At 43.1% G+C, this 25,429-nt stretch overlaps 1 long non-coding RNA gene across 1 annotated transcript; it reads right to left on the bottom strand.

Moving 5' to 3' along the window:
- Positions 1 to 304: 304 nt before the first annotated feature.
- On the bottom strand, positions 305 to 25,429 carry LOC149459669 (uncharacterized). Its single transcript, XR_016313249.1, has 2 exons — positions 25,277 to 25,429; positions 305 to 2,523 (listed from the first exon to the last, which is right to left on the bottom strand). It is a non-coding gene; the product is annotated as an uncharacterized LOC149459669 (long non-coding RNA).

The following is a 25,429-nucleotide window of genomic DNA, read 5'->3' as shown; positions in this document are numbered from 1 at the left end:
TAAAAAAAAAAGCTTTGGCTTTATGCAGATCATGAATTCTGACTTTACTCAGAACTCCCATCCCCAAAATACTTGTTTCAGAGTCGGCGGCTCAGAAGCCAGAAAAAGCCAGACAACTATTATGTTCAGAAGGAGATCAGCCAAGCAGGAACTCTTCTAATTTCAGTACAGATTCCCTTTAAAAGATTTGTTTTAATGAATAACATGCATCTCCAAGTACATACAGTAGATATAAAAAGTCTACATACACCTGTTAAAATGTCAGGTTTCTGTGATGTAAAAAAAAATATGACACAAAGATGAATAATTTCAGAACTTTTTCCACCTTTAATGTAACCTATAAACTGTACAACATAGTTGAATGTCAAACTGAAATCAAACAGGTGGAGGGAAGTAAAAAGAAAAAAACTAAAATAATATGGTTGCATAAGTGTGCACACCTTTAAACTAATACTTTGTTGAAGCACCTTTTGATTTTATTACAGCACTCAGTCTTTTTGGGTATGAGTCTACCAGCATGGCACATCTTGACTTGACAATATTTGCCCACTCTTCCTTGCAAAAACGCTCCAAATCTGTCAGATTGCGAGGGCATCTCCTGTGCACAGTCCTCTTCAGATCACCCCACAGATTTTTGATCGGATTCAGGTCTGGGCTCTAGCTGGGCCATTCCAAAAGTTTAATCTTCTTCTGGTGAAGCCATTCCTTTGTTGATTTGGATGTATGCTTTGGGTCGTTGTCATGCTGGAAGATGAAGTTCCTCTTCATGTTCAGCTTTCTATCAGAAGCCTGAAGGTTTTGTGCCAATATTGACTGGTATATGGAATGGTTCATAATTCCCTCTACCTTGACTAAGGCCCCATCTCCTACTGAAGAAAAACAGCCCCAAAAGCCTGATGATGCTTCACTGTGGGTATGGTGTTCTGTTGGTGATGTGCAGTGTTTTTGCGCCAAACATATCTTTTGGAATTATGGTCAAAAAGTTCAACCTTGGTTTCATCAGACCATAACACATTTCCCACATGCTTTTGGGGGATTTCAGATATGTTTCTGCAAAGTTTATCTGGGCTTGGATGTTTTTCTTCATAAGAAAATGCTTCCGTCTTACCACTCTACCCACAGCCCAGACATATGAAGAATATGGGAAATTGTTATAATATGTACCACACAGTCAGCAGTTGCCAGATATTCCTGCAGCTCTTTTAACCGCCTCCCGCCCGCCATATAGTTCAATGACGGGCGCAAGGTGGTTCTCTCGTTCTGGGAGGACGTCATAAGACGTCCTCCCATTCTGAGTGCGCATGCACGGCTCTGGGAGCGCGCAGCGCGGCGATCGGCGGTGCACTGTGTCCCTCGGACACAGCGGATCACCGATCAACGGAAAGAGCCGAAGATGTCAGCTCGGTCATGTGATCAGCTTTGTCCAATCACAGCTGATCACATGTAAACAGGGAGATGTCGGTTATCTGCATTTCTCTCCTCAGGAGCTGTCACGCTGACAGCTCGTGAGGATAGGAGAGCTGGTAATCGGCATTCCTCGGAGGGGACATGTACACAGATCATCAGAGCACTGATGATCAGTGTGCCCTGATGATCTGTGTAGCCCCAGCAGTGCCAACTGTCAGTGTACATCAGTGCCAGCTGTCAGTGCTCATCCATGCCACCTGCCAGTGCCCATCAGTGCCACATCAATGACACATATCAGTGCCCATCTGAGCTGCCTTTCAGTGTCACCCATCAGTGCCAGTCAATGCCACCTATCAATGCCAGTCAGTGCTGCCTATCAGTGTGCATCAGTGCCGCCTAACAGTGCCAGTCAGTGCCACCTAACAGTGCCCGTCAGTGCCATATATGAGTGCTGCCTTTCAGTGGCCATCAGTGATACCTGTCAATGCCCATCAGTGCTACCTACCAGTGCCTCCTCATCAGTGCCCATCAGTGCCACAAATCAGTGTAGTCTATCAGTGCCCATCACTACAGCCTCATTAGCGCACATCAGTGAAGGAGAAAAATCACTTATTTACAAAATGTTATAACAAAAACTAAGAAAAAAAAAAAAAAAAAACTTTTCAAAATTTTCAGTGGTTTTTGGTTTAAGAAAAAATAAAAAACCCAGAAGTGATTAAACACCACCAAAATAAAGCTCTGTCACAAAAAAATGATAAAAAAATTTCATATGGGTACAGTGTTGCATGACCGCGCAATTGTCAAAGGGCAACAGTGCTGAAAGCTGGAAATTGGCCTGGGCAGGTAGGGGGTATAAGTGCCCTGTAGGCTAGTGGTTATTGTTGCTGCAGGCCTCTTGACAGCCTCCCAGACCAGTTTTCTTCTCGTCTTTCATCAATTTTGGAGGGACGTCCAGTTCTTGGTAATGTCACTGTTGCGCCATATTTTCTCCACTTGATAACTGTCTTCACTGTGTTCCATGGTATATCTAATGCCTTGGAAATTCTTCTGACTGATACCTTTTAACAATGAGATCCCTCTGATGCTTTGGAAGCTCTCTGCGGACCATGGCTTTTGCTGTGGGATGCAACTAAGAAAATGTTAGGAAAGGCCTACTAGAACAGCTGAACTTTATTTGGGGTTAATCGGAGGCATTTTAAAATGATGGAAGGTGTGTACTGACTCCTAGCTTAATTCTGAACACAGCTACATCTCCAGTTATAAATGAGTGTGTACACTTATGCAACCACATTATTTTAGTTTATGTTTACCTCCCCCCCAAAAGCTTTCAGTTTGTTTTTCAATTACGTTGTACAGTTTATAGGTCATATTAAAAAGGTGGAAAAAGTTCTGAAATAATTTCTGTGTCTCATATTTGTAGATCACATAAACCTGACATTTTAAACAGGGGTGTGTAGACTTTTTATATCCACTCTATTGGATCTCATTCTTGTAGCAGCAGTCAGCTTACAGCTCTGACATCTCCCTTTGAGCCTTAGAACTGGTTTGTGGGTCCACTCACCACAGTGAAGCGTCAACTGTAAGACACCAAGGGTAGAGTCCGAACAACAAAACAGGAAATTGGACAGTGATGGAACCCTGGGTTTTTGTGGGTGCAGAAGTAGTACACAGTGATTAGATGCAGTATCAGTTACTTGATATTCAAAACAAGTAAGGATTTAAGTGTATTTTACATACTATATAAGGTGATCAATTTCACACATACATCTAAACAACACTAAATCTGAAAACACTATAAAAAACTGTTTTCTTTAACCACTTGCCGACCGCGCATAGCCGAATGACGGCTGCACCGCGGCCGGCTAGTTCTGGGTGGACGTCATATGACGTCCTCCCAGAACGCGCTCTCCTGCGCGCCCCAGGGGGCGCGCACCCGGCGATCTCCGTGATCGCTGTGTCCTACGGACACAGCTGATCACGAGATGTGGTGAAAGGCCGATCCCACCGGCCTTTTACCACGTGATCAGCGGTGTCCAATGACACGCTGATCACAGGAAAATGCAAGTGCCGGTTCTCGGCTGCACTTTCCTCACGCTGTCAGATCGTGAGGAAAGTACTGCCGAGAACCGGCAGTTGTCAGAGCGGGGATCGGCACCGATCATCAGGGCACTGATGATCAGTGCCCTGATGATCGGTGCCCAGCAGTGACCCCCGCAAGTTCCTCCCAGCAGTGCGCCCACTAGCCCCGCCCACCCATGCCCAGCAGTGCCCCCACCTGTGCCCAGCAGTGCCCCCACCTGTGCCCAGCAGTGCCCCCACCTGTGCCACTCTGCAGTGCCACCTACCTGTGCCCAGAAGTGCCACCTACATGTGCCAGCAGTGCCACCCACCTGTGCCCACCCACCTGTGCCCACCAGTGCCACCCACCTGTGCCCACCAGTGCCACCTACCTGTGCCCACCCACCAGTGGTGCCCACCAGTGCCGCCCACCAGTGCAGCCCAGCAGTGCTGCCAGTCAGTGCCACCAGTCAGTGCCCAGGGGTTGTGCCAGTCAGTGCCGCCAGTCAGTGCCCAGAAGTGATGCCAGTCAGTGCCGTCTATCAGTACCCATAATCAGTGTCACCTATCAGTGCCGCCTATCAGTGCTGCATATCAGTGCCGCCTATCCGTGACCCCTAATTAGTGCTGTCTATCAGTGCCGCCTATCCGTGCCACCTCATTAGTACTGCCTATCAGTGCCCTTTAGTGCTGCCTATCAGTGCCCATCAGTGCCGCCTATCAGTGCCCATCAGTGCCGCCTCATCAACGCAAATCAGTGAAGAAGAAAAAATACCTGTTTGAAAAATTTTATAAAAGAAACAAATAAACTTTTTTTTTTTTTTCAAATTTTTTGCACTTTTTTTAATTTATAGCGCAAAAAGTAAAGCGCCCAGTGGCGATTAAATACCACCAAAAGAAAGCTCTATTTGTGAGAAAAAAATGATCAAAATTTCATATGGGTACAATGTTGCATGACGGCGCAATTGTCAAAGTGCGGCAGCGCTGAAAGCTGAAAATTGGCCTGGTAAGGAAGGGGGTATAAGTGCCCGGTAGGCAAGTGGTTAAAGCCAATACTGACTTGACTACTAAAGGTTAAATCAGATAGCTGAATGGTGTACTATGTTTATGTACAAGTCCCTTTCTTATATTAATACTCACAGTAAGCAAAATACTGAATGAGTATAGACTGCACTAAATATCTTATATCATGGCTGCAGTTAATTTTATCAGAATTGAAGTATTCCTCTTTGAGCTTTACAGAAATAAATGCAGCAGTAGTTCAGTTTGTTTGCTTATGTGGGTAGATTTAATGCACCTCCATTATGATTTTCTCTTTGCTGGAGAGGATGAATTATGCCTCTTACATCTCTGTGTGGGTGGGGTGTGCCTGAAGCTCTTGTTCAGAAGTCAGGTCATTTCATCTGCTGAATGCTAGCCTATATGATGTGCTTTTGGTGTATTATTTACTGGGTTTGATTCATACATCATTTATTAACAACAGCTGAGATGGACAGCAAAGAAAATACATACATTAAGCTGTAAAGCACATTAAAGCCACGTATATCACCTAACACAGGCTATATGAATGGATCATGCAAATGCAATATATAGGAAACCATACTTAAAAGGAGAAGTATGGAGTTTTAAAAAGAAACATACATACATACATACTTGCCTCCATGCTACAGGATCAGTCTGATGCTGCAGCTGTCCTCCACCTACTCTAAACCCAGAACTGAGCAATCACGCGACTGCTTAGCTTAAGAGAAAGTTGTGAGCGCTCTGAATGAAATAAAGCAGCCAAGCATCAAAAAAGTATACCAAAAACCTCGCAAACATATGAATATAAAAGAGGCGGCGCTATATCACAACTATAATTATGCTGAAATATCCAAAAGGTATATGTGATGATTAGGTGACTAATAAGAAACCACAAATATTCTGTCACAAACAGAGTGACATGCAGTGCAAAACAGTCTTAGTGACAATCCCTCTCCTTCAAAAGGTGCTTCTTCCACGCGGTGATAGTGAAAAGGTAAAGCTGTGCACTCACCAGATGCACAGTTTAACTGCGCATTTAAAGATGAACTCTTTTCCAAATCCACCGGTTATTTCTTAAAGGTCAGGCCAGATATTCCTTCCCCTGTTGTATTGCTGACAATCCACGGTCTCTCCTTTAGGTGGCTAATGATTGACCACCAAGTAATCAGTTATTTCCATACGATTGTAGTCAGTTGTCTTTACAAATATATTCAGATGCAGCAGTGTGCATGAGGCTCAAGAGATCATCACCTGAATCAATATTCTCAATTTGCTACATTCAGGAGTACTGGGAGTCCATGGGAGGTCAGGCAACATATCACTTCCTTCTTTTGGAGACAACCAAGGTTAAAAAAAAAAAATGTAGACACTGAAAGTTCTATCCTTTAAAAATACAAAACAAAAACTAAAGAGACTTTCTTAATGCGACGCGACTGCTTAATGATCAGCTGTATTTTCTGAGCAGAGACCAGCAACTGTCAGTCACTGCTCTCTGCTCTGCCACTCCAACACTCACTGGAGCACTGCCCTGGAGAAAGGGTGGAAGCAGGTAGCTTCGTCTCTCAGCCAAGTACTGAGAGGCTAAGCCAACTGCCGATCAGGCATCTAGGTGTATCCTGTCAACAGGGTTGAGATCCTTCCAGAGCCTGGAACAGCTCTGTGATGTCAGTTTGGTTTTCCAGCAGCCCCTGAACTCTTTTACGTTTTCCTGTGTCCATGTACACATAGTCGCTTACAGGCAGTTGAGGTTACATGCATTTTTTGAAAACACAAAAATCGCATTCAGGAGTAGAGTTAACCGGCGTTTCAAATGCCAAACGCGTTTAAAAACGTTTATGCGTGTTTGTGTTTAGACACGTTTTTGGGCTGGTCTATATCCAGATGCTGCCCAGAGCCTTTTTTCTTCATCAAAAATGCATGCACAGCGTTTTCCATGTATTCAAATAGATCCAGTACACCAGTGCAGTCAGTTCCAGGTTTTGTGTGCAGGAAATAATGGTAGAACATGCTGCATTATTTCTGCACAGAACTGTACTGGAACACATCAAAACACAGCAAAAAAGCACAAGGAGTGTTGTGTGCACTCCAGAATGCATCCGGAGGCATTACAGCACTATGTAGCTCCTCCCACAGTGCCAAGAATGTTTCACAAGCCACTTTTGTACAGTTGAAACACCCAACAGAAAGTAGTGCTCTCTCTGCTTCTGCTCGCTCTATTTCTCACAAAATGTCTGGAATAGTTAATTACTATTTTTCAGTGCATTCTGGGCATTTGGGAGGGTCTCCTGAGGTTATCTTTTAAAACTGCAAATGCGCATAAACGCAGTAGGTAAACGCGGCTAAACTGATGTTTTTAACCTACGTTTTCTAGCAGTTTCCAGCGTTCAGAAAAGTTTTTCAAACGCCCTGTGTACATGAGCCCTTATCTGCAGGTTGCCATTTCTGCTAAAACAAAATCCTCTCTGCAATGCCTCCTCAAAGCTGTCAAGATAATGCCCTGAGCAGCGGTCTTTCAGCACTGTGAGAGTTAACAGCAGCTGGTGCTACAGAAAAAAATGTGCCGATTGGTCACCCCCTTCTGCCTGCTCTGCCATTCACAAAATTTTTATATTGCTGCAATGCAGTGCGTTCTGTGAATGGGAGGTGGAGCAGTTGAATGACATCACCACCAATCACAAAATGTGATGCATTATGGAAGTGTAGTAATGCAATATCTGTGAATGGCAAAGGGAGCAGGGAAGCTGTGTAAATTTTCTCTATCATCCACCTGTATTCCTCCTTATCAGTCATAATGTATATTGGCATTTAAGATGCATTTACCATTCTTTCACATTGAACTGTACAGAGTATTAAATTGGGGCCATAATTGTTGACCTACTTCTAAAATGCTAGTTGCCCATTTGTCTCTGGCTTTAATACTTTGAGCCATGAACCCACAATGAGCACACATAGCCAATAGAATCAATACTAATCTACATAAGGGATTCAAAAGTATTAAAAAGACCAAAAATATGTCATTTTGGGTTCTACGTGACATAATCAAAGTGTTCTTTCTGAGCTAGAAGCAGATACAAAGGTTGCCAACATAGCAGTTTGTGAGTATGGTAACTCTTCTGGGCATAGGACGGTGGTCCCAGGGAAGAAATTGATTTGCCAAAAGTAGATTTTGAATGGCATGCAAAACATTTTTAGTGCAGTGCAGTTCACTGCCTCGCAATGCAGCCAATAGAAAATTAAATGTCACTGTGTCTGTGAAATTTCAATAAAGTTTGTAAAAATAAAAAGTTTAAATATTTTAAAAGAAGGAAACAGTGCAATGAGGCATGATTGATGCACTGGCACTGCTTTCATCTTCCTCCAAACCAATGTCTCTGGTGTAAACAGGCTCTTAACTCCGTAATGCTGCACAACCACACCACAATCGCATGCATTGCACACAGCTGTGGCACATCCCCATTGAACTCAATGGGCGAGTTTGACAAGCTGTGCCACTTGTCAAACTCGCCACCCCCCCGAGTTAAAGATACCAGGCATGTGTAGACCCCTGCACGATGTGTTACCCACTTCTGACCCCTGCACTACATTAAAAGAACACCAAACTCTGCACCTGTGAATGCACTACTCGTGTGGTTAAGCTGCTAAGCACCCCCTATTTACCTCATGGGCAATAACAAACTTTTATCAAAAAATGGTGATACGCTTAGTAAATTAAATAGCCTCCAATACACTTACTTCCTAACCTTAAAGTGCTTTATCCCAAATTGCAATCAATATCTTACAATGAGTTCAATAAAATGCAATAAAACAGCAATAAAATAAAGTGCAATAAAGATCAAATTGCTAAAGTGTCCATCCACTATATTCCTCTCCAAACCGGTCCTTCAAAGTCCATTTATGAATCCCAAATTCACAATCAACTGTAACTCAATCCAATAACAAAGTGCTCTCATCCAGTGATTAGTACACCAAAACGCAATAGTGCTTGTGTTCACTTTGACCCTTCAACTTTATTATGCGACACTCACAAAACCTTGTTATGTATAAGGTCAAAACACGCTTGTGTGAGGTCTCCTCCCTTCGCTCCGTCCTCCTTTCCACCACCTTACTGTTGTTCCAGATGAATGATGCAGCAAAGTCCAGTTGCAGAGGCCCCCGAGGATGATCCTGATTTGGCATCTGTCTTGGTGCCTTGTAATGATGGCCACACGTTGTGGCTGCAGTTTCTCATGGACAAGTGGTTCCCTTATGTCCATGTATTGCTTCAACTACAAAACCTTGGAAAAGTATTCATAGCCCTTGAAAATATTCCACGTTCTGTCATGTTACAACCAAAAACGTAAATGTATTTTATTGGGATTTTAAGTGACAGACCAACACAAATTGGCACAAAATTGTGAAGTGGAAGGAAAATGATAAAATGCTTTTCAATTATCTGAAAAGCGTGGTGTGCATTTGTACTCAGCCACCCTGAGTCAGTACTTTGTAGAACCACCTTTTGCTGCAATTACTGCTGCAAGTCAATTTGGGGATGTTTCTACCAGCTTTGCACATCTAGAGAGTGACATTTTTGCCCATTCTTCTTTGCATTATAGCTCAAGCTCTGTCAGATTGGATGGAGAGCGTCTTAACAGCAATTTTTAAGTCTTGCCACAGATTCTCAATTGGATTTAGGTCTGGACTTTGACTGGGCCATTCTAACATTTGAATATGCTTAGAATGCCCTTCACCTTCTTTTGTCTGCCACTTCATGTTTTTTTGTACTTTAAACACGTGGCTTGTGGAGCACTAATGTTGAGCGCGGAGTCACATGTGTATGTTAGCTAATGAACGTATTGTATGCTAGTAGTCTCCCTTGTCTCTGTTTTTGGCCGCATGTTCCTGATCTACGACCCCACCCTATAGCAAATCACAGCTTCTGACCATCTCTTGTAGCACTGCATACACCGAACATACCGTCCAGCACTTAATTATGTCTTTTAAAGCTGAACTCCGGCAAACAGCTAAATACACAGATGAAATACAGATAAGAGAGCAGTTTTATCTGCAAAGAATTACACAGCTCTGCAACACAGCACAGCTCTATCTGGCAGAGCAAGAGACCTTTTTTACTGCTGCAGTTCAGTAATATGTCCCTCCCCCACCCTGTGATTGGACAATGATAGGAGCAGTAGCAGACGAATGAGCTCTCTCCTCCTATCAGTTACTTGTTAGCACGAGTATTGCAGCACACCTGACTGGTTCCTTGTGCTGCTACCCTATCCCCCACTCTGAGCTTTGCTGCATAGAGATTGCAAGAGGCTGCTTGCATTAAAAAAAACATTTAATTATCGACTACAGGACAATAAAGAGAAGCATCAGTCCCCCCCAAAACAAAATTAGAAGTCTACATATACTGGACTGGAAATAAAAGGACACCTACTGGGGATGGAAAAAAATCATGGAAACACCAGGTAAAAGAACAAAATCATTTCTTAATATGGTGTTGGACCACCTTTGGTATCCAAGACCGCCTGAATTCTCCTGGGAATTGACAAATATAAGTCTTGGATGGTGGATAATGGAATCTGACAGCACTCTTTATGCAAAATTCATTCCAGTTCTTGCAGAGATACTGGGAGGTGGAAAACAAGCCCAAACCTTGTTCTTCAAAATTGACCATAGCTTGCAAGGATTGCTTGTACATGAAAGCCGATCGCCGGCTGAAAAAAATGCTGCAGGCATCAGCGTTTTTTGCGCACCCGTGCCACCCTGTAGCAGTATTTCTGTTATAGGGTGGCGTGGAAGCAGTTAACCAACTTAAGTGGAACTTAACTCTCTCAATCAACATTGACTATTTTTAACACTTTAGACTGCTAGCATTAGTAAATGGATAGGAAGGTATATTTACTTGTTTTAACTTTTTTTTTTTTTTACATTTCTTTAGTTACTTCCTGGTTTCTATGCCTTGGCAAATGTCATACATCCCAGAAGTCTTCACGAGGGGAGAGCCAGTGCCTGAGCGAAGGGCACAAGGATTCCAGGAAGTAAATGCTACATGAATCGTCTGCCCTTACTAAAGATGGCCACTGCCAGAAATGTGAGGGGGTGCATTTCAAAATGATTTCTCATCAAAATAAAGCATGGCAACATGGATGGATCGGGGAGTTTGCTTTGAATATTAGCAATGAATTAAACAGCATTTTTGGTTTGTGGTGCTCATCATCCTGGTATTTTTTGAGCTGGCGGTCAGCTTTCTTGTAAAAGCAATCCTAACCGTTAATTAGCCGCTAGATTGCTTTTACAAGCAGTGGGAGGGGACGTCCCCCCTTCCCGCCACTCTCCGCCCCACCAGGAGACCAGAGTGTGTAGCCAGCTGACCATAGAGCTGAATGAATACGAACGACTCCCATCAGTTCTATGGTCTAAGAAACCAGAAGCAATGAACATTTCATCACTTCCGGTTTTGCCGGATGTAAACAGACCCTTAGGTTTTTGAAACAAAAATTGGATCATACAGATCTTGGTATTATCCGAGGCTTTTTGCTATCACAGGGGATATACATTCCCTGTGATAACAAAAGTGATAAAAAAAAATTAAAAAAGGGACAGTGTAAAAAAAATGCAATGAAAAAAAAAAAAAAAAAATTACGGCTGTTCACCAGTGCTCACGCGCAAAAGGTGAACGTCTGTCCTGCACACATATGTAAACAGTGATTGCACCAGACATGTGCGGTATCAGCATGAGTGTCAGAAAGAGGGCAGTAAGTCAAGCAGCAGGCCTCCTGTGTAAATCTTAAATGGTAACCTATAAAAGGTTATATCAAGGTGAATATGAATGTTCAAGAAAGCTGAAGACCTTCCCCTAGGGATAGCATGTCTTTTGCAATGTTCTTATATGGAACTGGGCATAAGGAACAGCTTTAAAGGAGCCACCTGTATGCAGAAAAAACTCAGGGAGCACTGCTTGTAAGCCAAAAGCAGCCAGACCATCAACCAGAGTTTCTGTAGTGTGTCCCATGGGGGAGAACACCATGGCCTGCGTCGAATTGAGGAACAGCCCCAGATACTTCAAGCGCTTGGATGGGGTCAACATAGACTACATGAGATTCAGGTAGTCAGGAACAAACTGCTATTGCAGTTGGAGCTTAGATGGATTTTCCATCTACAAGCTACTTCCCCCCTGGTGTGAACAAATCAGTTAATTTTAGGCCCTTTTTTGCAAGGGTTCGTCTCTGGTGGTACGGAAAAATAATTTCCACCATATGCTCCTGTCTGTTCACTGTCTTGCCCATTCATCTTGTTGTGTTTAACAGTTTATGTCAGGTATGATGCTGCATCAATGCCCAACATATGTATTGTATACTTTTCATTATCTGGTGCCCATATCAGAGACCCTTCTGGATCATTATTATCTTCCAGTCTCGTATTGATGTAATGTTGTACTATTTGTTTACTTTTGAGATATGTATGCATAATGTGGAATTTCTATGGATGACTTTGTTGATGCTGCCTCCTGGCATTTGGGGGGGGGGGGGGGGGGGAGGGGGCTGGGTGGCATCGAACCCAGGTGCTTGGTCCCTCTATCTCGGTGCCCGGCATGCTTGGGCTGCACCACTGACCTTCGGACCTGGTGAGCGCAGCTTTGTATGATCGTTTGTGGTGCAGGGTTTTGGCTTATGCCGCTTCCCCTGCGGCCGTGCTGTTTTTCCCCCGCCGATGCGTGACGTCACTTCACACTATGGGGCGGGGCAACCCAGCATCATCCATGTTTAGAACAGTGTGGGTTTGGACACCATCTTAGATCCCATATCTGTTCCCCTGGACGACATTCAGTCACTGTTTTAGGATTGGTTGGACCTCTTTTGAGGTCCCTATATAACTAGGGTTTACCCCTTACATCTTTGATAATCCTCTTACAGGCCAGTGCAGATGGTTCCAGATTGCCACAGGGTGGCTTTGTGTGTGTTGGGCAGCATTAGATCCATTTATTGGTAAGCACTCTTCCTCTCCCCCTATTGGGTTTGGAAATTAAGGTTTTGCATCTATGTTTTGTCAACTAAATGGACATGTATATTGATATATATGTTTATTGATTTCCCCAGTGATAAAATCCACATTAGGCTTAATCGGACAAATTTGTTTGAAGACCGTTACCCATATATGTGCGCACCAGAGACTGACACAGTCCTCCATTTTGTTAAGAATCTCCATGTTGTCCCTCATTTTTCCCCCTTTCCTCTCTGTTAATTTACCGGGACATGTGTGTGTTAGAAGGGTCACTGGCAGGCTAGAGCCAGCAGGGAGCCCAGAGCTAAAAAACACCTCTCTGAGCCTGGGCCTCACTGTCCAAAGAACCTGTAAAATGTAACACCTCGTATAAGATAAGGCAAGCTTTCCAAGGAGTTCAAAGAACCTTCCAAGGAAACAGGACCAGATAACCTTTGTTAAAATCCATTTTTCCCCTATGTCTCATATCTTGGAATATGAGAGACTTACATAAAAACCAGACATATCGTCAGATTGGCTAAGAGAAGGCGAACAATTTGATGGGTCACTTGCCTTGTCTCGAATACATAAGAAAGCCGAAAAATAGATCTCGTCAACCGTTCAGTGTACAATTTCATAATTCATATCTAATCAATCCTCAGACGTGTCTGCATAATAATCTACCCATAGGTGGAATGTCACTTGTGCAGATGGAAAGTTATGGGCCAAAATATGAGGGAGGGGAGATTTTGGCTCTAGTTTAGGTCCACACCCAAACCTCCACGCCCTAAACGGGATATTGGTCCTTGACTTCAGAGACACCCCCTGCTGGGGAACTACAAATTAGGCTGTCAGGCCTAAGAGAAAGTTGAAGACATCTCTCTTTTTAACATCAGTACCACCTGGGGAGACCCATGCCCTTTAGCTCTGAAACTTGGATCTGCCAACCCAGGACTTTGGCAAGTACCTTAACCCTTTCACCTCTCTCGGTTATCTCTTTGCTGTGCTGTGTGTGTGTGTGTGTGTGTGTGTGTGTGTGTGTGTGTGTGTGTCTTAGTTACATCTTTTCTGTAAATATTTTTATTGCACCCGTTTGACCTTTTAGTAATAAATCTTTCCTTGAACTGTTTATATAGCGCTTTACTGCAATTTACAAATTCCTGCCTCTAAAGAGAACGCTACTGTGTTTGTTTAACCCTCTGTATAACCGTGTTATACAGACGATTACCTCAACCATTATAGTGTTATAACTGATATCGCCGAGTTTCCTCTTTCTCTGTACAAAAAGGAGGAGGCAGTGTGAAGGGTTAATTGCGTAATTAACCTGACCCAATAACAATCGCTCAGGCTGCGGGTACATCGATTGTGGTCCAATTAGCTGGAAAATCATTGTGCAGGGTGCAGCTAGGTGTGGCATCGCGGTTTTAGATCGGCTAGTCCTTCGGTCACGAGTTTGGTGAGAAGGGCTGGGTTCTGACGCCACGATCGTGACAATATACTCCCCAGTTTATCGGGTTAGATGGATGAGGTGCTGAAGTGCCCCGATGCTCACAAATAAAATGGTGGGTTTTCACCACGGAATACTTTTATGATTTTTTTTGTTTATTATACAAATACATTTTGGAAATGCCCTTTATGTTTTGAGCCCTCTATTGCAGTGATTTGGGTGTGAACTTGTGATCCGGTTTTGGGGGGGGTCCTGTGTACTCGGGCTCGCCGAAGGAAGACTCACTTGCCACCCGCAAAGAACCTGATAAGATCCTCCAGCGTAGCCCAAAACAGATGGGCATCCTGGGAAGGCAGGTCAACCAGGGCCCTTTTTGGAAGACTGGTCAACCGACCAACATTTGAGCCAAAAAGGACCTGTTCCCGCACCACCACCGTAAGAGAAATTCTGGAGGAAAATGGGGTTGCGTCAAAGAATGCGTGAAAAACATAATATAGGCCCTGGCACACTGGGCTGCCAGCTCCAGAGACACATGATGCAGCAGACCAAAAGTCAAGGCCTGTCGCAAAAACTTTGGCTCATTCAGTTCCAGACAACAGGGTCATGGCCAACACAGGCCAGAACGCAGACTTGGCAATAGTTCTTAAAAGGAGGGGAACTCCTCAGCCTGTATCACTGTGATCCTGGTGAGCTGGGAAGATAGACGGATCCACCACTGGTGGAGCATTTCAATCCTCCAGAAGGGCACCCTAAAAGGGGTAGCGAACCACAAGGTATTCAGAGAGTACAAATGGACACTTCCGATAACCCCAGTCTTTGCAGATAGGTATGTAAAAATACGTGAGGTAAGAGAAAACTTATCAGACCACTCCAGCACACCAAAGCAGACCAGCCCCACAGCAGACACCCCCACAAAAAGTTAAAAATAGTAGCTCACGGGACCCAATATGTCTGCTGGCAGGGGAACACACGTCCCTGGTCACAATAGGCCAGAAGGGAGAGCCATCACCAACCAGGTGGTAATCCCTGACCGGGTCCCCTGGCGGGCAGCAGCCCCTATCAAGATGCAGCTTGAGACAAGCAGGATGGAGGATATTAGGACCGATGCCCCAGACAAGCTGGAGCAGCACAGCTCGCCCAGCACCAACCCGCCAGCTCTGCCCAGCTGGTATAAGCATCAGATGGGGCTGTCCTGTCAGACAGCCTTAATTATTATTTTTACGTTATAATGGGAGCCCAGGTATGGCCACCCCCAACAAAACGGCCGCCATCTGAGGCCACAAAAAATGGCCAACGCTGCAGCCAATAGGTGCCGCCACTAGAGGCCATTACAGACATGTCATCAGCCCGCCCAGGGTCTACCCCCCTGCCATGCAGCGAGTGCTGCCCTCACTGCTACCAAGAGCAGTTTCCCACAGCTAAGATGGCAGGCATCGGAGCCTGCCAAGTAGGCTACATTCCCATTGCCTTCAATGTAAAAATGCCACTATTTAAGTTTTTTAATTTTATATACATTTCATATTATTTATGTCCAACTTTTGTGCTACTTTGAAATAAAAGTTATTTTAGGTTACTGGATTATATATTTTAAATTCAAATCTATTTAAAATCATCATATTATTTAAAAAGTCAAATACAATTATATATAAAAAATATATTTTTTAAAAAACTGTCCATTTCGGTTTCCTTCCAAGTGCATCCTGAATATTTGGTTTCGGTCTCAGTACAGAATTTTCTTTCGGTGCACCACTAGTAAAACTGTGTACCTACTGACACTTCTTACTTCCCGTTTCCTCACTGAGAAAGCAAGAAGTGTTGAAAAATCTCCTTAATAGGGAAACAGCAGCAATAAACTACCAACTGCGATTTTAATCTTCCATAACCTATTCAAAAAAATATAGTCTGTCTTTTATATACCCAATCTATCCAAAGCTGCAATATCTGGTTTGTTTGGACTGGCACTTTGCTTAATATCTTTATTTTACAACCCTAATTCCAAAAAGTTGAGACACTGTGTAAAATCTGCACAGAACAGAATGCAATGATTCGCAAATCTCAAAAAAAAACATTTTTTTGGACTAAACTACAAAGGTGATTTTAAATGTTATGGTAATGAGCAATCTGAGCAATTAGGAGTCTTAAAACCTCATTAGGTATATGTTGTCTTAGGTCGTGGTCTTGCTAAATTTGAAGCAATGATAACAGTAACCCTGAGGCTTTCACTTTTAAAAGCAAATCAGCAACAGCTGACCTTTATTCTATTCCAACAATTTCCCATGAAATCCCCAGAATTATGACAGTAAAGCTGCCCATGTATTTATCCCTTCAGAGAAAATTTAAAGCCAAAACATTTTCTTCTTTCTTTGGCTAGAGTAGGGGATGTTTGGAACCCGTCAGGTGTTTTTTGCCATTGGTGTCCAACTGAAGGGATTTCCTTTCACTTTCTGTGCTACAAGACAACAGGAAGTAAGAAAAAAAATGTCCCTAAAGAGATGGGAAATCCCATTGCAATATTTTCCCTTCTTTTCCAATTCTGGTGCCAAATTTTGGTTTTTCACTCGCTTTCAGTGACAAACAGTACTTTAAAAAAAAAAAAAAAACACCAGCTAGATCATACTTACGCTATTGGCTGAATTACTGCACATAAATTTGCAGTTTCACTCACCAGTTAGTAGGGAATGAGAGACTTCATAGCAGGATGAAAAAACCAAGACCTCCAGCTATCAACACCAAAGACCAAAAGATTTAAAGGAGAAGTTCACCTCGTTAGGGCCCATTCACACCAGAAACTGCAAGTAACTGCACATTTTTTCCTTCTATCTATGCATTTATTTGATGCGCATTTTACATGCAGCTGACGAGTTTTTCTAAATGCATTTTTCCTGTGAGGTCACTTCTTTCGTATTTCTTTCCTTGTGCTTCTATGTGCACGGTTATGCATTGCAGTGTGTTTGTATGCATTTTTGCAGTGTGGAAAAATGCAGCATGGTGTACTTTTCTGCACTGAATTGCAATGGTGTTAACTATGCCCATAGAAGAGCCTGAATTTTGGACTGTGTATGCAGTTGGAGTGCAGTCAAAAATGCATCCAACTGCATTCCACTGTTCAATGTGAAAGGGGACTGACAAAAAATAACCATCAACCAGCAGATTTCTTGTGCCATGCATGTCTAATGCAGACAGTCAGTGTAATCTATCTGCTCCTACAATCAGGTAGTTTTACACTGACAGAAAGAATCAATGAACTATCAGTGCTCAACAGCACCATGGTAGTTCATTGAGAACTACAAGCCGACAGCAGCAAGGTTTCCCATTCACAGAACTCACAGCCAAGTTTTTGAAAATTGTGACAGCAAGCGGAGGGAGCAGATTCCCCGCTAGCTGTCACATCAGGGGGGATCAAGGGGTGCAGAGACTTGTAAAACAGTAACATGTTACACCGTGAATATGCATGTAACAAGTTATGAAAGGTGAACTTATCCTTTTAAAAATATTAGTGGGCGATTTCGCCTACCAGAGTTACCAGTTGTGAGAGGATAGACGATTTTACAAGTTGTGGCTCATTCACATTGGCACAAAGGTGCATACAGCATTGAAAAGGGCCATGGTTATGCATCATGGCCTTAATTCCACAAAGTCGTGGCCAGCAGCATGTTAAAAAAATCAATGACAGGAGAGGAGGTACAGATCTTCCCACATATCTGAACATATACTGTACATCTGTTTGAGACATATGCATGGCCCTGGACACAGTCCGTTTGTCTCACTAAGGGAAATCAGAGGTGGGGAAGAAAAGTAGAATAGAGTTTAATAATAGGTAGAATAAACCTATCTTGCAAATGGTTTATGACATATGATTATCAAATTGTGTTCTCTTATTCTCTAAAAAGTAAATATAAGATTATAAATCTACAAAAAAAAAAAATGAAAGCTAGAATTGATATTCAGAACAAACCCTTGTAACAACATCCAGTTACTATGGGCTTTCACATGTAACTGCTCTTTTCAAAGTCTGTCTTATTACTCAGATGGTATTAGGATTCAAGCTTAAACTTGAATATAAGCAAATTCCATCCTACCTCCACAACATCCATAAACTCTGTCCTTAACCTGCCAAACAAATCAAAGTACTGGCATCCATCTTTGATACAGACACACCCAGTTATAAACCACAAGCACCAACCATTTTCTATTGACATGTACCTGGCATATAACACTAGGCTACAAACATGTTTATAATGCATTTAAAACATAACAAATGTTTAAGCCTAACATTAGTATGATACAACAAAGACGAAAACAGTATCAATATTGCAGGCATATTACCAGAGGCAATGAACATCTACTGAACACATTCATGCCCAGCACCAAAACAGGGATGGCCACTACTAGAAAAACCTAGAAAATGCATTTAATATGTATATTATAGAGACAGTTCAGTCCATTTATATGTTATACAAGAGCAATAAATAAAAACAAAGAAAAGCACACAGCTATGCATTGCTGTAAACCGTGACATACAAAACTTCCACTGCTACCAATTTGATTAATACCAACTCTCACAGTTACCTACAAAGTAACTACTTCTAATAAAAGGTCCCTTACCCAGATTATGAACACTAAAGTATTTGCATATTCTCAACAAGCAGTAAAAACACTGAGGCTAGGTTCACACTGATGCTTAGCAAATCTGATGCAATTTCACAGTGTGACTTCTGTTGACAAGTGTGATTCTAATGCGAATGAATGTGATTTCCGAAGGGATTTGGTTTGATAAAAAGAGATAACATTTGCACCAAACCTGCACTAAACTCGCACAGGACCCTTTTCTGAACTGGATCAGAATCGCACCACATAGAAGTGAAATGCTTATATAGCAAACAATGTTTTTTCAGATGACATTATCTTTGATAACGCCCTGGAGCAGGGGCGAAACATGTCAGCCAGATGTACTTCCGGTCTCCTATGTTGAGCATGTGACGTCATATCTGGGTAAGTGGAGTGCATGCCGGTCAGTGCATTCCAGGGTCTTGTACATGCTTAGAGCTGATCTCTTACTCTGCTGCCAGTTTGGTTTACTTTCTGGAATCCGTTTTACACTGGGAAGTCTGTTTGAGGATTTTGTCAATTGGCGACTTATTTTAAGTTATAATGTGAGTAGATTGAGCACTATTTTATTCAATTAAAAGTCTTTGCAATATTGCACTATTGGTTCTCCTTTGTCTTCCTATAACACATCGTTATGAGGGGAAAACCCTTTTGAAGTTGGATGTAAGGAAGCTCTTGTATATAGGAGGAGGCTACGGAGAGGAAATTTTCCCTGGGAATTGGAGGATAATATTGTATCCATAAAGTGCAATTTATTCTTATCTCTGTTGAGTGCGGACTACATCAGTATTCACAGGAAGGTGTGGATCCATGGAGTCTTTACTCTGAATTACACTTATCCTAAATTTTTTTGGAGCACCATTTGCATGTTTAAAAAGGGGACTTTCTTTGTTTTTGGTTTCATCACTTTTTGTATTTGGACACACATTTTATATACATATTTTTTTTCATTTTGGTGGTTTTGGACATTTATTTTATAACCACAGAATTTATTATGATTTGTGTATAATTATTTTTGATTCATTTCATGTTTTACGCTGTTTTATTGTTTCAATGAAAATCTATGCCTTTTGGATCAGATCTAATCCGCATAAGATTCACATCAGTGTGAACTGGGACTAAAAGAAGCCTATATTAACCCTGTATCTGTAAGCATTGTGGAGTGATTTGATTTCCAAACCTATTGAAAGCTTATCTCCCTGCTATTTCTTCTGATATCCATGGAAAATTCCTCAAGATCTGGTCCCCATGGATTTCTTACTCCCAACCAGAACAAAGGGGTTACAGCTTTGAACTGTGTGGCTGTCCTGATGGTCTGTGAGAGGAGGAAATGTAACTGTTCCAAATGTTCTATCGAACACATGTAGACAAAGTTTTAAAGTGACTGTTGCTTCCAAAATAAAGATAAAAAGCAATGCTCCTAGAATAAAAGGCTGTGAATACTTACATCCCCAACAGGTGGTGAGTCTGAACTCTATTGTCTTCAAGCAGTACAGCCTTTGGCAAAGTCTTCAGCAACCAAAACGTCTGATAGTGTTGCACACCCACATCCTTTGACACATACTGTGGTTCCTCCCGCTGACCCCTACAAGACACAGTAGTGATTGACAGGAAGAGCCAAAGAGCATAGCAGGAGTACAAGCAGTGAATACACCCAGATGTTTTGAATGAAGAAGACTTTGCCAGAGACTGTACCAAAGACAGGGGATTTCAAACTTGCCACCCTACAGAAAGGTAATTCAGTAGTCTACGATTGCATGAACAATGATTTTGCTTTCCTTTTTGGACCTATAGGTTACAGGAAAATCAGCAGCACCACAAAAATGTGTATATTCTAAAATGAAATAAAAAAAAATGACAATTGTTCAACATACACAGTGCTTTGACAAACTAAATGTCACCCAGTTACAGTTCAAATCTACTTTCACAAGTTAAAGCTTTTATAAAATTTTATTGACTGGGTTTACATCTACTTCAAAGCAGTAATAAACCCAAAAACAAACATTTATATATTGCAGCTTACCAATTTTTAGATGTGGTGGCTGCATTTTTTTATGCTTTTTTCTTTTATTTTACCTGGTGATCCAGACATTAAGGCTCCATTCACACTTGTGCAACCTGTCATGAGACTGTGTCCAAAGTCGCAGCCCATGTATTTCAATGGAAGCCATTCCAATCTATGCAATGTAAAGTTGCAGCAACTTTAAAAAGGTTTCTGCACTACTCTTAGGTGACTTGAGTGCCACAGAATGCAATGTAAACTCTCAAAAATTTCATTAAAGTCGCATCTTACTACTACCAATGCAACAGTTGTGCAACAGTCAAAGCCAAAGCCTTAAAAACGGAGTTCCACCCAAGTGGAAGCTCCACTTGCTTGCCTCCTTCCCCCCTCCACTGCATATTTGGCACCTTTTGGGGGGGAGCAGGTACCTGGTTTTGACAGGTACCCGTTCCCACTTCTGGCTCAGTTTGCTGCGGCAAACTGAGCCAGAAGTTTCATTCCCTCCTTCCTCCTGCAGTCTCCTGGGAACCTTCACAGGTCCCAGAAGATTGCCAGACCAATTAGGATGCGCAGCGCAACTCGCGCATGCGCAATGGGCACCCGGCTGTGAAGCCGCAAGCTGTCACAGCCTGGTGCCCACAGTTGAGATGCCAGCTCCATACAGAGAAGGGACGGCGCGGGTAAACACATCGCTGGACTCTGGGACAGGTAAGTGTGTGTTTATTAACAGTCAGCAAGTACAGTTTTTGTACCTGCTGACTTTTAATAAACACAATCAGCTGGAACTCCACTTTAAGTAGAAGAAATCCCTGGCTCTCAACTACACCAAAAAAAATGTTCCCTTCTCCCTCCTCCTACCTATCCTGCATAAAAAAACCTCTGGTCTGGTCACAAGATCCTGCAGCTCCGAGTCACCTGTATCAGAGAGCAGCTGCTGCATGGGAGAGGAGGGAGCGTTGACAACGACTGTTTATGCAGGATAGGTAGAATAGGTAGGAATAGGGGGAGGAAAAAAGTTTAAGTTAGTGTTAGGCTTTACTACAACTTTAGGTCTGTTATTTTAAAGTGTTTAGTTTTCTTTTTTTCTTCAAGCTTGTAATTCTTTTATTTTCATCTAGTAACACACCTCCTGTCTTAGGGTGGCTACATTCACTGTATCTATTGAGGAGCAGGTAACAAAAGTAAGTTACAGGGAGACGGCTATGTTAGGGCTCTTTTTTAATTTGGTTATAGTTACACTCTAAACTTTGTCAGACCAATCTGTCCAGCAAAAGTGTCAGAGCGCTGAGACAAACCATTCACCAATGACAGGGGTGCTTACAATGCTCTGGTTTTATTTATGTAAAATCTTTATCCCAAAACAATTTAAAAAAAAAACTGTTGCTATAACTGCTTAAAAGTGTTAGCTAGAATTCAGCTTCAATTTGCTAGCCAAGTCCATTAAAATCTTCTGTTGTCTCTGACACTACCCTCTCTACAGATTGACAATTCTGCTCTCCAAAGTAGTCTCTGTTGGTCTCCCATCCAGAGTGAAGACACCTTAAACCGGTATTAAATCCAAACCAAAAATGTAATATATTCCAGTTTACCAATCCTAAAATGGGACAACTGCATTAGTTTTATTTTTTAGGCTTTTTCTCTGTTTTCACCTGTGATCTGGCCAGAAACACACTTCCTATATTAGAGTGCCCCACTATGGATGAAAGAGCACTGGCGTGCCTTTGGACAGCAGCATTCTGAGTGAAGTGTTAGATGTACTATCAAAATTAAGCCAAACTCCACCTCACACTGCAGTTACAGCAACTGTTATTTTTACTTTTGTGGTATAAAGTTTGCACATAAATATAAAGCTGATCGCTGTAAGCATCCGTCAGCGGAAAATGGTTTGTCTCAACACTAACTGCTACATTTGCACGACAGCTTGTTTTGTTGAAAAAAACAGAAGCACTGGCTGGATCACCAAAATAAGGTAAGAACAGCTAAAAAAAAATTACAGCCATCACATCTATGAATTGGTATACTGCTTTAGGTTTAATACTGCTTTAAGACAGGAAGTATGTACTGACCAGATTACCAGGTGAAAATATAGACGAAAAAAAAGAAAACTAAAGCATCTACCACATTTAAAGTGGAATTAAAGGCTTTTTAGAACAGACTGTGAGAAGGCCATCATTGCAGAAGAGACTTGAAATGTCAGCTCTGCAATAAAATACATCTACCTGTCTGATCACAGTCCTCCGAGGCACATGAAGCGAGGTACACATGAACAGCTCAGCTTATGATGCCAGCATGGTTTACCAGGAGTTAAGTCATCTCAAGCTGGCCAATTGAAGACCAACACCCAAGGATAGCATACCCGCAACAGCAGGTGACCCGAACCATTAGACAGGTTTGGTAAACTGAAATATATATATTTTTGGTTTTTGAATTTAAAGCGGAGCTCAACCAAAAAGGGGAAGTTCCGCTTTAAGGACTGCTCCCCATTAAGGATTGGCACCTTTGGGGGGCGGTGGGGGGGAGCAGATACCTGAATTTGACAGGTACCCGCTCCCACTTCCAATCCTATTGCCTAGGCGATCGGAAGCGGAAGGTGTCCTCCCTTCCTCCCTCCCCATAGTCTTTTGGGACACGTGACAGGTCCCAGAATACTACAGGACCATTCATAAAGCGCAGAGCTACTCGCGCATGCGCAGTGGGTACCCGGCTGTGAAGCCGCAAGCTATCACAGCCAGGTGCCCACACTGAAGATGCCGGCCTCCTGGGATACTGGCTGGCCAGTGAAACGAGCTGCAGGGGACACACTGCATGACCAAAGGACAGGTAAGTGGATGTTTTTTAAATGTCAGCAGCTACAGTTTTTGTAGCTGCTGACTTTTATTTTTTGACAGCGTAAGTGGAGCTCCGCTTTAAAAGATAAGTGCACCTTTGGAACATGTTACACTCATAATTAAGGACTAACATGTTCCAGCTCGTGCCCTGCTCACTTCTTCCACTCTAACAGCGGTAGGTGGATCACAGAGCAACTGCGCAGGGCTCCACCTACACAGCTATGTCATTCATCATTCCCAGACTGCTATGAATGATGAAACTACAAGATCCGTCTGCCACAGCAGCAGACAGCTTGTAGTTCTCAATGGGCTGTGAAGGTGCTGATGAGCACCCTCGTAGTCCATTGATATGTCCTCCAGTTTTTTTAACAGAAATCTCATACAGAAGTATGGGCAAGAAAGCTGGAGGAAGTATCTTCAGGAGCCTGACATTACACTACTGATGCCGGGTGCAATGCTTTGCATGCTCCTGTAGGAAAAAAATAAATGCACTTTTGTCTGCAAAAGGTGAACACAGACTTTAAAGAGGCTGTAAACCGCAAAAAAAAAAAAAAAAAAAAAAAAAGACATTTGGGTCCCCTGCAGGTCTAACCCATAATGTGCCAGTATGCAGCACATCATAACACACCTGTACATGGAGCCCGCAGTGCTGTCACAGCTCCCCCACTGCGTCCATCTTCACCAGGTCTTCCTTTTAGGTTCATGAGCTCCAGCCATCTAAATGGCCAAGGCCGTAATGATATCACTTCCATGCATGTGCATGGTAGCTGCAGCATGGTGCTCTGCATTCAACAGCATACTGTGTGCCCTGAATGCAGAGCATCACTGCACATATGGGGGTGACACCTTCAGCTATTACCTATGAGAAGATCTCCTAAATGTTGCACGTTTAGGAGATATTCATTGTACCATCAGGTAAGCCCGATTGTAAGCTTACCTATTTTATGCATGAAGGTAAAAAACCTTCAGTATGCAGCTGCCCCCCAATACTTACCCGAGCCCAATCGTGATCCAGCAACGTGCACGGTTGTTCTCTCGGGTCTCTGCCCCTTTATTGGCTCCCACTGCTGTCAATCACTGACAGCAAGGAGGGGGCGGGGTCAAGCCCCATTCTGTGTGTCTTATGGACACAAAGTGGGTCTAGGGAGTGATCACGCAAAAGTGCCCGCATAGCAGCTTGCTATGGGGGCACTTGGAGAAGAGGAGGAACTACAGGCAGGGGCCCCAAGAAGAGGAGGATCGGGGCCGCTCTGGGCAATAAGCAAGTATAACATGTTTGTTATTTTATAAAATATATATAACTTTTAATATCATTTTAATACCGCTTTCAGCCCATGTAGCACCACATTCAGCTCTACGACAAAAGCAGGTATCAAGCATGTGCGCAGGGAAGGACAGCACTGCGCCACATTTCTCCAGACACAGACAGCCGCCTCTCTTTGGTCTGTGTCCTGCAAGACTGAGCCATGCTGTGTGTGCACGACGCCCTGCTGTCATCACAGAGGTAAATGAAGGCCGGCGTGCACACACCTACATGCGCCAAGGTACGTTTGTGCTGATGCAGTCCCAGGAGCCTGAGGGGTACAGCAGGACTAAACAGACTTGGCTGTAACAATCCACAGGCCGACCAGCTATTTATATGTATGCATCAATCAGGTCTAAAGTCAGTAATAACCCGGCCTGCAGCTGCTGAGGAACTACAAGTCCTACAATGCCCTGCCAGGCTGTGTGTGACAGAACAAGCTGGGAGCCGGAATGACCCAACATCTGCAGGGCCACATAGGATGCACAGCAACACTTCAGTGCCCTGACTGTGCTGAGGGAGAGCTGTCCACATTTCCCTCAGTCTGCATGCACAGCCCAGACAGCTCTCCTCTCCTGCCTGGGCACAATGAAGTAAACAGGTGATGTAAACGTCCCAGCTGCTTCCACCCTCACCTCAGCCACGCACTTATCAGCTGTACGGCTCCCCCCGGCCTTCCCGACGTACCGGGCCTTCTTCTATCTCCGCCCACAAAGCTCGTATATCCTCCCGTTCTACCCGAGGCTCCGAGCGGCCGACATCCCGCGCACCTCCTCACACAGCGCCCT

The sequence above is a fragment of the Staurois parvus genome, unplaced genomic scaffold, assembly GCF_062004578.1.
Source record: "Staurois parvus isolate SC_StPar_1 unplaced genomic scaffold, SC_StPar_1.0 ptg000251l, whole genome shotgun sequence".
Classification (NCBI taxonomy): domain Eukaryota; kingdom Metazoa; phylum Chordata; class Amphibia; order Anura; family Ranidae; genus Staurois; species Staurois parvus.
The sequence above is the reverse complement of the archived record's forward strand: the minus strand, read 5'-3'. Positions and strand labels throughout refer to the sequence as shown.